The following is a 12,809-nucleotide window of genomic DNA, read 5'->3' on the forward strand; positions in this document are numbered from 1 at the left end:
ACTGCTGGAGTATGTGAGGACCAGTCCTGCAGAACCAAAGCTACAGGATTTCCATGACTCAGGGCAACAGAAGGATATCCAAGAGGCATCCTGGTGAGGATCCAGTATTGATGAAGTAGCAGAAGCCAGAGGCCTCCAACCGGACCAATAACTCATTGCAATGTACATTCTCAAGTAAAGCTGTTTCAGGAAAAGAGTGTATACCGTGACACACACATGGCAGCAGAGCTGCAAACAGGACAGCTATGGCAGGTATTAGAGAAAGCTGTGGCTGATAGAAGAGGAGGCTGTTGCCCAGAGAGGTCTGCTAGATTTGAGGGGGTTGGGGGATAGAGGTGGGGGTAGAAGGCAGATATGGAAGAACTAGGAAATGAGTGGGATTGGGGTGCATAATGTGAAATTCCTGAAGAAATACTAAAAATTGTGTTTTAAAAAATACTCATTCTTTATTTAGAAAAAGAAAAATAATGAAACAAAATGTTCTAACTATACCCACTGGTATCAAAGGATAGTGTGCTCACTTGCTCACAAGTTTTGGGACCCTGTATTCTTTCACGGCTGCCATTCTCCTGTTTCTTTTTCCTTCCTGGCTAAGAGTCTTCAAAGAGTAATGTACCCTTGTGGTCTCCATTTACATTCATGTTGTTTCATGAACTCCTGAATGTACCCTGGTCTTCTGTCTTAGTTAGGGTTCATCAAGGTGAGAACATGGCAACATCCAGGCAGGCATGATGTAGGCAGAGCTGAGAGTTCTACATCTTCATCTGAAGGCTGCTAGCAGAAGACTGGCTCCCAGGCAGCTAGGATGAGGATTATTAAAGCCCATGCCCACAGTGACACACCTACTCCAGCAAGGCCACACCTATCCCAACAGGGCCACACCTCCAAATAGTGCCACTCCCTGGGCCAAGCACAGACAAACCACCACACCCTCACACATGCTATACACTGAGTTATATCCTCTATTCTGGAATTGTTTTCTGATGCACAAAACTGCCAAACCTTCACTCCCTTTCCTCTTTCCCCTCCGGCAACAGCTAAAACCACTTCCAAACAGGAGAATGCTCTTGTCCAGCTAGGAACTGAGTTGTCTTTGCCATTGTTCTCCGCAACTGTTTCCATGGTTAAGGAGGAAGTTGCCTTTCAGCGGTTAGAATTGCTAAATCTTTTGGTTTTGTTATTGTTCCTTTGGGCTCTGTTCCTGTTAGCTCCCTCCCACAGCCCTGAGACCTCCTACTGCTGTATTGTTCTTGATGCTTTTGTTTACCTCAGAGGACAGCTATCCAGTCAAACAAATGGATCATCATCTCTCCATTTTTTTCCCACCGTTATTCCTTTACTGCATTGACTTCAGAGAGTTCTTACTAGATGCTACCAGGGAGACATTTAGACATTTGCACAAGGTGAAGCTGGCAGGGCCTTGTCTTTCCTCACTAACAATCTACTAACCTAAAGGAAAATCCATCTCCCCTTCACCTGGAACATCAGAAAAGCACATGACATTTTCTGATTACAGAACGGGAGTGGTAAGTCTTAGAAGACCAGGGTCATCGCAGATGAGCATTCTTATGAGAACACCAGACCAGTAAAGGAGACACTCACTATATGAGCTGCTTCACAGGGAAGATTCTGACAATGGAATCAGGTTGAAAACAGAAAAAGCAGGCAGAGTGATAAGAAAGAACATGGATTGTTGAGTCAGTTTAAGAGAGAAGTCTGGCTGGGCAGTGGTGGCACACGCCCTTAATCCCAGAACTCAGGAGGCAGAGGCAAGTGGATTTCTGAGTTCGAGGCCAGCCTGGTCTACAAAGTGATTTCCAGGACAGCCAGGGCTACACAGAGTAACCCTGTCTCAAAAAACCAAAAACCAAAGAGAGAGAGAGAGAGAGAGAGAGAGAGAGAGAGAGAGAGAGAGAGAGAGAGAGAGAGAGTCTGAACCCAAATCAGCTTTGGATATAGCTGGTTACCACATCAATACAATGTGTTTTTCCACCTTGAGCTTACAAGTTTCTCTGCATTTCTCCTCATATTGTAACCTGTTTGAAGCAAGTCTGGGTTGCGGAGAATATTAAAACCAAAACGTAGACCTCAGAGAAATTGCCCCATCTGACAGAGCATCCAGTATATCATACGTACTCAGTAAGCATTGAATAATTGAATATTGTAGCAGATGCACCAGGGCCTTGATCTCACCCTCTCCCACACTCTGAGGTTCACAGGTAGTTCTAGATGTGAGCTGTCAGCATTAGCATAAGCTTCCTAGCAAGCCCCTTGTGGAGGCTCCGTGTGCCTGCAGGAGCTGTTCTCATTGAGCACAGAGTAGATCTGCATGTCATAGGAGCTGGGCTCATCTGAAGACAAGCAGGAACTAGTAGATAAAAGAATCCCCTCTCAGAACTGAACAAAGAATTCTCACCTGAGGAATACCGAATGGCAGAGAAGCACCTGAAAAAATGTTCAACATCCTTAATCATCAGGGAAATGCAAATCAAAACAACCCTGAGATTCCACTTCACTCCAGTCAGAATGGCTAAGATCAAAACCTCAGGTGACAGCAGATGCTGGCGAGGATGTGGAGAAAGGGGAACACTCCTCCATTGTTGGTGGGATTGCAAGCTTGTACAACCACTCTGGAAATCAGTCTGGTGGTTCCTCAGAAAATTGGACATAGTACTACCAGAGGATCCAGCAATACCTCTCCTGGGCATATACCCAGAAGATGTCCCAACCGGTAAGAAGAACACATGCTCCACTATGTTCATAGCAGCCTTGTTTATAATAGCCAGAAGCTGGAAAGAACCCAGATGCCCCTCAACAGAGGAATGGATACAGAAAATGTGGTACATTTACACAATGGAATACTACTCAGCTATTTAAAAAAATGAATTTATGAAATTCCTAGGCAAATGGATGGACCTGGAGGGTATCATCCTGAGTGAAGTAACCCAATCACAAAGGAACTCGCACAATATGTACTCACTGATAAGTGGATAATAGCCCAGAAACTTAGGATACCCAAGATATAAGATACAACTTGCCAAACGCATGAAATTCAAGAAGAACAAAGACCAAAGTGTGGACACTTTACCCTTTCTTAGAAATGGGAACTGAAAGACCCACAATGTGAGGGCTCCCCCTCATTCTGACTCAGGAGAGGTGACACCCCAAAATCACCCACAAGAAACGGGTCTTGCTGCAAATTGCAAGAGGATTTTTATTCAAGAGAGCTCTCGGGCCCATGGTCATACACCACGCAGGGGTAGAGGACCGTGGCGCCCCGAGTAGCTGGGTAAGGGGGTATTTAAAGGAAGAAACCAGAAACTCAAGGAAGTGGGGAGGGCGTTGTTGGAAGATGCCAAAGATACCAGTTAAGAGTCACAAGGAAGTGTAAAGTTACAAGAGTCACAAGGAATACCTGGTAATTGTTAACTCTCAAGACAGCTTCTAAGAGCCCCTAACAATAGCACATTTGCATTGCAGGTTCTGGTAATGGCCAGGGTGACTTTCTTTGAATGAGCACTCTTTGAACCCAGGAAGCAGGTGGGTAGAGGAATGTCGCTATCTCTTTTATGATTAGCATACCTTTACAAAGGCCACTTTCCCAAGCCTGGGCCTAAAGGCCTAGAATTCTGTTTTTACGTTGTTATACTTTCAGAACAAAACACCCATAGAAGGAGTTACAGAGACAAAATTTGGAGCTGTGACGAAAGGATGGACCATCTAGTGATTGCCATATGCAGGGATCCATCCCATAATCAGCTTCCAAATGCTGACACCATTGCATACACTAGCAAGATTTCGCTGAAAGGACCCAGATATAGCTCTCTCTTGTGAGACTATGCCGGGGCCTAGCAAACACAGAAGTGGATGATCACAGTCAGCTATTGGATGGGTCACACGGCCCCTAATGGAGGAGCTAGAGAAATTACCCAAGGAGCTAAAGGGAACTGCAACCCTATAGGTAGAACAACAATATGAACTAACCAGTACCCGGGAGCTCTTGTCTTTAGCTGCGTATGTATCAAAAGATGGCCTAGTCGGCCATCACTGCAAAGAGAGGCCCATTGGACTTGCAAACTTTATATGCCCCAGTACAGGGGAACGCCAGGGCCAAAAAGGGGGAGTGGGTGGGTAGGGGACTGGGGGGGGGGTGGGTATGGGGGACCTTTGGGATAGCATTGAAAATGTAAATGAGGAAAATACCTAATAAAAAAAAAAGAATCCCCTCTCCCCAGGCATGGGCGAGCACACCTGTAACACTAGTACTGGTGATGCTGAAAGAGGAGGGTCACTAGTTGGAGGCTAAGATGAGCTACATAGGGTTCCAGGCCAGTACCAACTGTGTAATAAGACCTTGTCTCAAAACAAACAAATCCTATGTAAAGAAAAACTAACAAGTGAAAAAATCACTTCAACTCTTTTGTCCCAGATGAGACAGTTCTGAAGTATATTCTACATAGTTTCACAGAAAGAAGGACCAGTGTGATAAAGACCATGGCCCACAGCTACAATCTATTTAATAATCACTTGTGAACTTTCTTATTTCCTGTAAATTCCTTTAGCACGTTTCTGAGGATAATCTCTAAACAAACTACATGCCCCCAAATCTTTATTATTACTAGTATGTATGTATGTATAAATGTATGTATGTATGTATGTATGTATGTATGTATATATGTATGTAGGTATTGAGTAGGTATGAATATGTGGTTTATATTATATCAACTTCAAACTACTGGACTCACAATACTAGTGAATTTTTTTAATAGAGCCCCAGACCTTAGCACAACGGACTCCATGATGGCAATACCATTCAAGTTGCAAAACTCAACACGTAGACAGCTCCACCTGCCAAGACAGAAACAAAGACCTAATTCATCAACATCCATGGTTCTGGAAAAGTCTCTAAATGTACTAACCTTGCTTTTGGCTTCTGTAGTTCTTGCTAGTTGAGGTACATTAACCCAAGTGATGGAGTTCTACTTAAAAACTCACCTCAAGGAAAGCTCAGAGCTGCACTGGGCTCTCTAACACCCAGAGTGGTTGCCAGCTGGCTAACAGACTTTCTATTGGCTTAAACACATGTCTGAGTAGTCTTCTCTGGTGAATACCTCACAACACTTCTGGAGGTTCCACCAAGACCTCCAGAGACAAAACCTTGAGATATAGGGGGTCCTAGACCCCTTCAGAGTGAGAAAGAGTTCCATTTGTGGTCAAGGGGCTTCTAGAGAATTCATAACCTGAAATATTCCAAGGTCCCAGGATCCATTTTCATCAATTACTGCCTAACATTTCAAAGGAGTCTGACATCCACCTCAAAAGGAAACAAATTAGAAAGTCTCTTGGTCTGTCACCTCTGGAAGTATGTCTGGTTAAGATGCCTTCTGTTTAGGATACCCAAAAAAAAAAAAAGAGTCAGGTCTTGACTGCTGATCCAGGATCCTTGTGAGACCTCAGTGAACTCCCCATGTCTATTGAGTTGTATTTTTGTGTGATGGCCACCCCTGAATATCTTTGCTATTGGGTGTGTGTGTGTGTGTGTGTGTGTGTGTGTGTGTGTGTGTGTGTGTGTGTGTAGCTGTGTGTGGCTGTGTGTGTTTCTGTCACTTGGTTGGAGAAACAAATGTAAAATAAAAAGGACCATGAGCTGTCCTGGGACCATAGCCACCCACTGCTGCCCCTAGAACGACTTTGCAGAGGCTCACAGCGGTCCTGCTGCGCTGTGTCCTACTTCCAGCACTGACTGCTTCTTCTGCTGTTGCTATGACGATGCTAGCATCTATGGTAAGCATCAGCTGCCATGGTCCAAAGGAGGTTTTACAGAGTGAGACCAGATATGATATCTGTTCCTCAAACAGAAGAACTCTGGACCTTCTATGAAATCAATTGGCCCTCTTTTGGAGTTGGGTGTCTAAAACATGAAACCCCAGCCAACCTCACCAGTTCCCCCAACACACACATTGTATTGATCAGTGGCTTTCACCCCCATACTCCCAGCTTAAGACCTGTGCTCTCTTGTTGCAGACCCAAATCCTTTTTGGCCCTGCCGGGTCACCCAGAGCAACCTAAACACCTATCCGGTACTACCCACCTATCTAGGTCCTAAACACCTATCCAGGCACTTCACTGGAAGAAAGGCTGTACACACTTACAGTTGGTAGGTATTTGCTACAGTTCATGACCATGGTACACTCTATAGAAGGGAGAGGTCCCTCCCTGTGGTTCCTGAGCAGTGCACCACAAAAGCCACGGCATCACAAGATATCAAAATAGAGGCAAGCCCCTCCTTCCCACGGTGTCAGGCCAGGTGCAGAAACATGTCCCACAGAAGCTGTGCAAAATGGCTCTTGTCAAATGGTGGCACCACAACATCTCAGCCAACCCAGGAGCTGTCCACAGTGGTGCATCACCTTTCCTACCTCAGCAGGAGCTGCCCCTCAAGAGAGCTATTCACAGTGGTGACACCTTTCCTGTCTCAGCTTCCTCCCCTCCGAACCCCCAGCAGCCTCAAAGAGATGGTGCCTCAGCAAAAGCAGCTGGGAAGGATTTCCCACCCTAACCCGTGGACCTGATTCAGGGAAAAGTGGGCGGGGGGGGGGAGAGAGCTACCAATCCCTAAGCAGGAAAACCCACCTATCCGTGAGCTCCCCAAGCTCAGGACTTGAAATCCCACCAATCCTCAATCTGGAAATCTCTGCCGTGAAAATCTCAGGCCCCCTTAGAAATCCTATCTAAGCTCTGTCCTGTGTCCAAATCCTTGCTGTCCGTTCCTGGGAGTAGTTTGTCCTGTCACACCCTGGACCCTCCAATGAATCTCTTTCACGAGATGTTTCTACCTGGTGTGACCCTATCATCAAAGAAGCCAAGGAAGAAAATGAAACGATGAAGAAAAAGAGCAGGGCTGAGACTCCCGAGTTCCTCAACGCAGCTGGGAATACCCTCCCTTGGGAGCTACAACACTGAAGGTGGGGTAGGGCTGAGGCACCTCAGCTAGGCTGAGAATAATCTTCCCTGGGAACTGAGGGGACTCCTCTCAGAGCTATGTGGTCCTGGGCCCCCAGTATCTCAGGATGGTCTATCCTTGGGACACTGTCCCACCTCAAAGCTGTAAGGTTACTGGGCCCCATGTCTCAAGGTTACTCTTCCATTGGATACCTTCTCCCCTCAGAGCTGTGTGGTTCCTGGGCTTCTGAGTCCCAGAACACCCTCGCCTCTAAACAGGAACACTTACATTTACCCCAGCGAGAAAGGAAATCAAAAGGGGTAACCCCCAGAGGCCCAAAGGAACAGGGTAGCTGATTTGGCCACCCTAATGCAGCCATAAAAACCAGTTCGGCCTCTCCAAATCTTGTTTACCTGCCTGAACCTGAATTAATCTAGGGCCCAGCCTACACACATACACACACACACACACACACACACACACACACACACACACACACACACACAAATCAAACAAACAAACAACCTAAGTGGACAAAAAGAAAAGATGCCAAACAGGAGACGAATGGGTGATGGTCTTGCCAGGTGAGAGACTGGTATTTCTTGTTATCAGAAGACAGGTGGTCTCCAAGCTCCACCAGGCCACACATCTAAAAACAACTAAAACCACTGAGTTACTCGGTCCCAAAAATATTCCTAGATTTAGGTTACCCCTCTCCCTGGGGTCCAACAATGGTCCAGCTCTCATAGCCATAGTTTCCCTAAATTTGACAGAGGTTCTAAATGTTGATTAAAAACTCCATTATGAAGCCGGGCGTGGTGGCACATGCCTTTAATCCCAGCACTTGGGAGGCAGAGGCAGGCAGATTTCTGAGTTCAAGGCCAGCCTGGTCTACAAAGTGAGTTCCAGGACAGCCAGAGCTACACAGAGAAACCCTGTCTTGAAAAACCAAAAAAAAAAAAAAAAAAAAAAAAAAAAAACCAAAAAAAAACCAAAAAACCTCCATTATGCCTATACACCACAAAGCACCAAAAAAGATTAAATAAATAAAAAATCCTTTAAAATATGTCCAGCAAAAATTGGGCAAAGTTCTACCTTTTACCCTTCTAAGGACCTCATATCAAGAACTACTTGTAGTGAGAAATTTGGATTCTTTAAAAACATAGATGTATTCTAGGAATATGTTTTTGTTTGAATCGCAGGTGTGGGATACAAGGCTGCTTCAGATTGCCCTCGGTAGCAGACTGTGATTTGCCTCCTGCTCTGGCAAGCACATGATTTTGCCAGCTGCAGATAATTCCTGCAAGTGTAAGACGTTTAGAATACTGAGGACTCTTGAGAGGGTATAAAAGTGCCAGAGCCCTGAGGGGGTGGTGTCTTGCTGATTGGTGATTGGTTGCTGGATCCTAGTGATGAAGATCAACATTGCCCCCAAGGAACTCTACACCCTTAATCAGCAAGAAGGAGTCTCCCAAGATCAACGCCCCCTCTCCTATCTAGCCTTCATTCTCTCGTCTAGTGTTGGGGTGTTAGAAGGGATTGAGTGGAGAAGGGTGGTAGGGAAAGGAACCCATAAAGTAGCCGAAAGTCCAGTTACAACTTCTATCTGTTCCCTCCTCAAGTCCTTATAGACCCTGCAACTAATAAGACTATTCAATGGACAGTTAGCCCTTGCCTGGGTCCAAGCCTGCCAAGTTCCAGCCTGGAGACCTTGGGTGGATAAACAGAATCCCAATCCAAAATAGCAATAATGGTTGCTGATGTCACGCTGTGGGTCCACCACATCCAGCTGAAAAAGGCCAGAAAGGATGATGATAGATGGGTTATCATCACGCCCTCTGACCCCCTAAAGATGAGACGTGTTAGTTTGTCCTTTTTTTTTTTTTTTGTCTCCTTATGAGAACAGCCACATCCTCCCATAAGTCAGAATTAAAATGAGCAGAACCAGGAAACTTGTAGCCAATCTATCCACTGAGGCCCAACCCACTTTCCAGATAGAGTTCTGTAAAATATGACATCCAGAGGCTACTGGGGAATGGATGGTTCACTCAATCCCAAGAGGAACACACCTCTGGAGCTGTGGGTCCATCAGTAAAAAGAAAGGGCTCTGGTTTATCCAGTACAATGCCTGCCTGGCTGATGCCCCTCCTGACACTCCAAACAGCAAGAAGCCAAGCAAATATCATTGTGCCCAGAGGGGTTACAAAACCAAGTATTCCTAAGTGCATACTGATCTCCTTATAGTACCCATCTGTGGCCTTAGACAATGCAATTCAATATCCAAAAAGGCTAGGGTCTGGCAGGAAGCTGAAGATCAGTGGGAAACCATTAGAACCTGAGGAGTCTGGGGCTGGAGAGATGGCTCCAGTGGCTAAGAGCACTGACTGCTCTTCCAGAGGTCCTGAGTTCAATTCCCATCTGTAATGGGATCTGATGACTATTCTGGTGTGTCTGAAGACAGCTATACATGAAATAAATAAATGTATCCTTTTATTTTTAAGTTTAAAAAAAATAACCTAAGGAGTCAGGTTATGCCTAAATGACCCAGATCCAGGTAGCAAATTTACTATCCAAAGGAAACCTGCACCACTGACCCAAACCAACCCATCTAGGTACCTCTGGAATACAAGCCTCCTAAGAAACAAGCCTCAGAACTCCAACTTCCCCAGGAATCCCTTCAGGAACCTCAAGGATAAAGGTCCAGGATGCGGAGCACGTGAGGGAGCCATCTTGGGTCCCAGGTCCCTCAGAGTCTAGTCTGCACAGGTGAGAGTGCAGACTACAGAAGCAACACAGCTTCTGGGACAGACCTTCAGACTCCAGACATCTGGGCACCTTCTACCCAGGAGGGCTCTGACCACCATAGCAGGTGAGAGAGCCACCTTGTGTCCCTCAGAGACCAGTCTGTGAAGGTGAGCATGCAGACTGCAGAGGCAACACATCTTCTGGGACAGGCCCAGTTTCAGGTCTTCATCTTCACCCAGGAGAGAGGTCTGAATGCCAGACCTCTGTGCACCTTCCCTGTAAGAGGAGAGCTTGCCTTCAGAGAGTACTCTGAACACTGAGACTCAGGAAAGAGTTGGACTCCCAGTACTGCTGACAGAGGCTAACAGAATCACAGGAGGAACAAGCTCCAACCAGAGACAACTATAACAACTAACTCCAGAGATTACCAGATGGCGAAAGGCAAACATAAGCATCTTACTAACAGAAACCAAGACCACTCACCATCATCAGAACCCAGGATCCCACCTCACCCAGTCCTGGATATCCCAAGCAAAGAAAAAGCAAGACTCAAGTTTAAAATCATATCTCATGATGCTGGTAGAAGACATCAAGAAGGACATTAATAAATCACTTAAAGAAATACAGGAAAACAGTGCTAAAGAGGTAGAAGTCCTTAAAGAAGAAACATAAAGATCCCTTAAGAGCTACAGGAAAACACAACCAAACAGGTGATGGAATTGAACAAAACCATCCAAGACCTAAAAAGGGAAGTAGAAAAAATAAAGAAAACCCAAAGTGAGACAACTCTGGAGATAGAAACCCTAGGAAAGAAATCAGGAACCATCGATGCGAGTGTCAGCAACAGAATACAAGAAATGGAAGAGAGAATCTCAGGTGCAGAAGATTCCATAGAGATCATCGGCACAACAATCAAAGAAAATGCAAAATGCAAAAAGATCCTAACTCAAAACATCCATGAAATCCAGAATTCAATGAGAAGACCAAACCTACAGATAATAGAAGTAGATGAGAATGAAGATTTTCAACTTAAAGGGCCAACAAATATCTTCAACAAAATTATAGAAGAAAACTTCCCAAACCTAAAGAAAGAGATGCCCATAAATATACAAGAAGCCTACAGAACTCCAAATAGACTGGACCAGAAAAGAAATTCCTCCCAACACATAATAATCAAACAACAAATGCACTAAATAAAGATAGAATATTAAAAGCAGTAAGGGGAAAAGGTCAAGTAACATATAAAGGCAGGCCTATTAGAATTACACCAGACTTTTCACCAGAGACTAAGAAAGCCAGAAGATCCTGGACAGATGTTATGCAGAGACCTAAGAGAACACAAATACCAACCCAGGCTACTATACCCAACAAAACTCTCAATTACCATAGATGGAGAAACGAAAGTATTCCATAATAAAACCAAATTCACAGAATATCTTTCCATGAATCCAGCCCTTCAAAGGATAATAAAGGGAAAACACCAACATAAGGACTGAAAATACACCCTAGAAAAAGCAAGAAAGTAATCCTTAAACAAACCTAAAAGAAGACAGCCACAAGAACAGAATCCCAAATTTAACAATAAAAATAACAGGAAGCAACAATTACTTTTTGTTGATTTCTCTTAACATGAATGGACTCAATTCCCCAATAAAAAGACATAGACTAATAGACTAGCTACACAAACAGGACCCAACATTTTGCTCCTTACAGGAAACCCACCTCAGGGAAAAAGACAGACACTACCTCAGAGTAAAAGGCTGGAAAACAATTTTCCAAGCAAATGGTCCAAAGAAACAAGCTGGAGTAGCCATTCTAATGTCGAATAAAATTGACTTCCAACCCAAAGTTATCAAAAAAGACAAGAAGGGGCACTTCATACTCATCAAAGGTAAAATCTACCAGGATGAACTCTCAATTCTGAATATGCTCCAAATGTGAGGGCAGTCACATTCATTAAAGAAACTATAGTAAAGCTCAAAGCACACATTGCACCTCACACAATAATAGTGGGAGACTTCAACACCCCACTCTCACCAATGGACAGATCCTGGAAACAGAAACTAAACAGGAACACATGAACACTAACCGAAGATATGAAACAAATGGATTTAATAGATATCTATAGAACATTTTATCCTAAAACAAAAGGATATATCTTCTTCTCAGCACCACATGGTACCTCCTCCAAAATTGACCATTTAATTGGTCACAACAGAGGCCTCCACAGATACAAAAATATTGAAATTATCCCATGCATCCTATCAGATCACCATGGACTAAGGCTGATCTTCAATAACAACATAAATAATAGAAAGCCAACATGCATGTGGAAACAACACTCTACTCAATGATTCCTTGGAAAAGGATGAAATAAAGAAAGAAATTAAAGACTTTTTAGAGTTTAATGAAAATGAAGCCACAACATACCAAAACTTATGGGAAATAATGAAGGCAGTCCTAAGAGGAAAACGCATAGACCTGAGTGCCTCCAAAAAAAAACAAAAAAACAAAACAAAACAAACAAACAAACAAAAAAAAAAAACTAGAGAGAGCATATACTATAGCACACCTAGAAGCTCTAGAACTAAAGAAAGCAAATTCACCCAAGAGGAGTAGGGAAATAATCAAACTCAGGGCTGAAATCAACCAAGTGGAAACAAAAAGAACTATTCAAAGAATCAACCAAACCAGGAGCTGGTTCTTTGAGAAAATCAACAAGATAGATAAACCCTTAGCCAGACTAACTGTAGGGCACAGGGACAGTATCCTAATTAACAAAATCAGAAAGGAAAAAAGAGACATAACAACAGAACCTGAGGAAATCCAAAACATCATCAGATCCTACTACAAAATGCTATACTCAACAAAACTAGAAAACCTGGATGAAACAGACAACTTCCTATACAGATACCGGGTACCAAAGTTAAATCAGGATCAGATTAACGATCTAAACAGTCCCCTTTCCCCTAAAGAAATAGAAGCAGTCATCAATAGTCTCCCAACCAGCCAGGAGTGGTGGCACACGCCTTTAACCCCAGCACTCGGGAGGCAGAGGCAGGCAGATTTCTGAGTTCGAGGCCAGCCTGGACTACAAAGTGAGTTCCAGGACAGCCAGCCA

This window comes from Mus musculus, chromosome 8, assembly GCF_000001635.26.
Source record: "Mus musculus strain C57BL/6J chromosome 8, GRCm38.p6 C57BL/6J".
NCBI classification, from domain to species: Eukaryota; Metazoa; Chordata; class Mammalia; order Rodentia; family Muridae; genus Mus; species Mus musculus.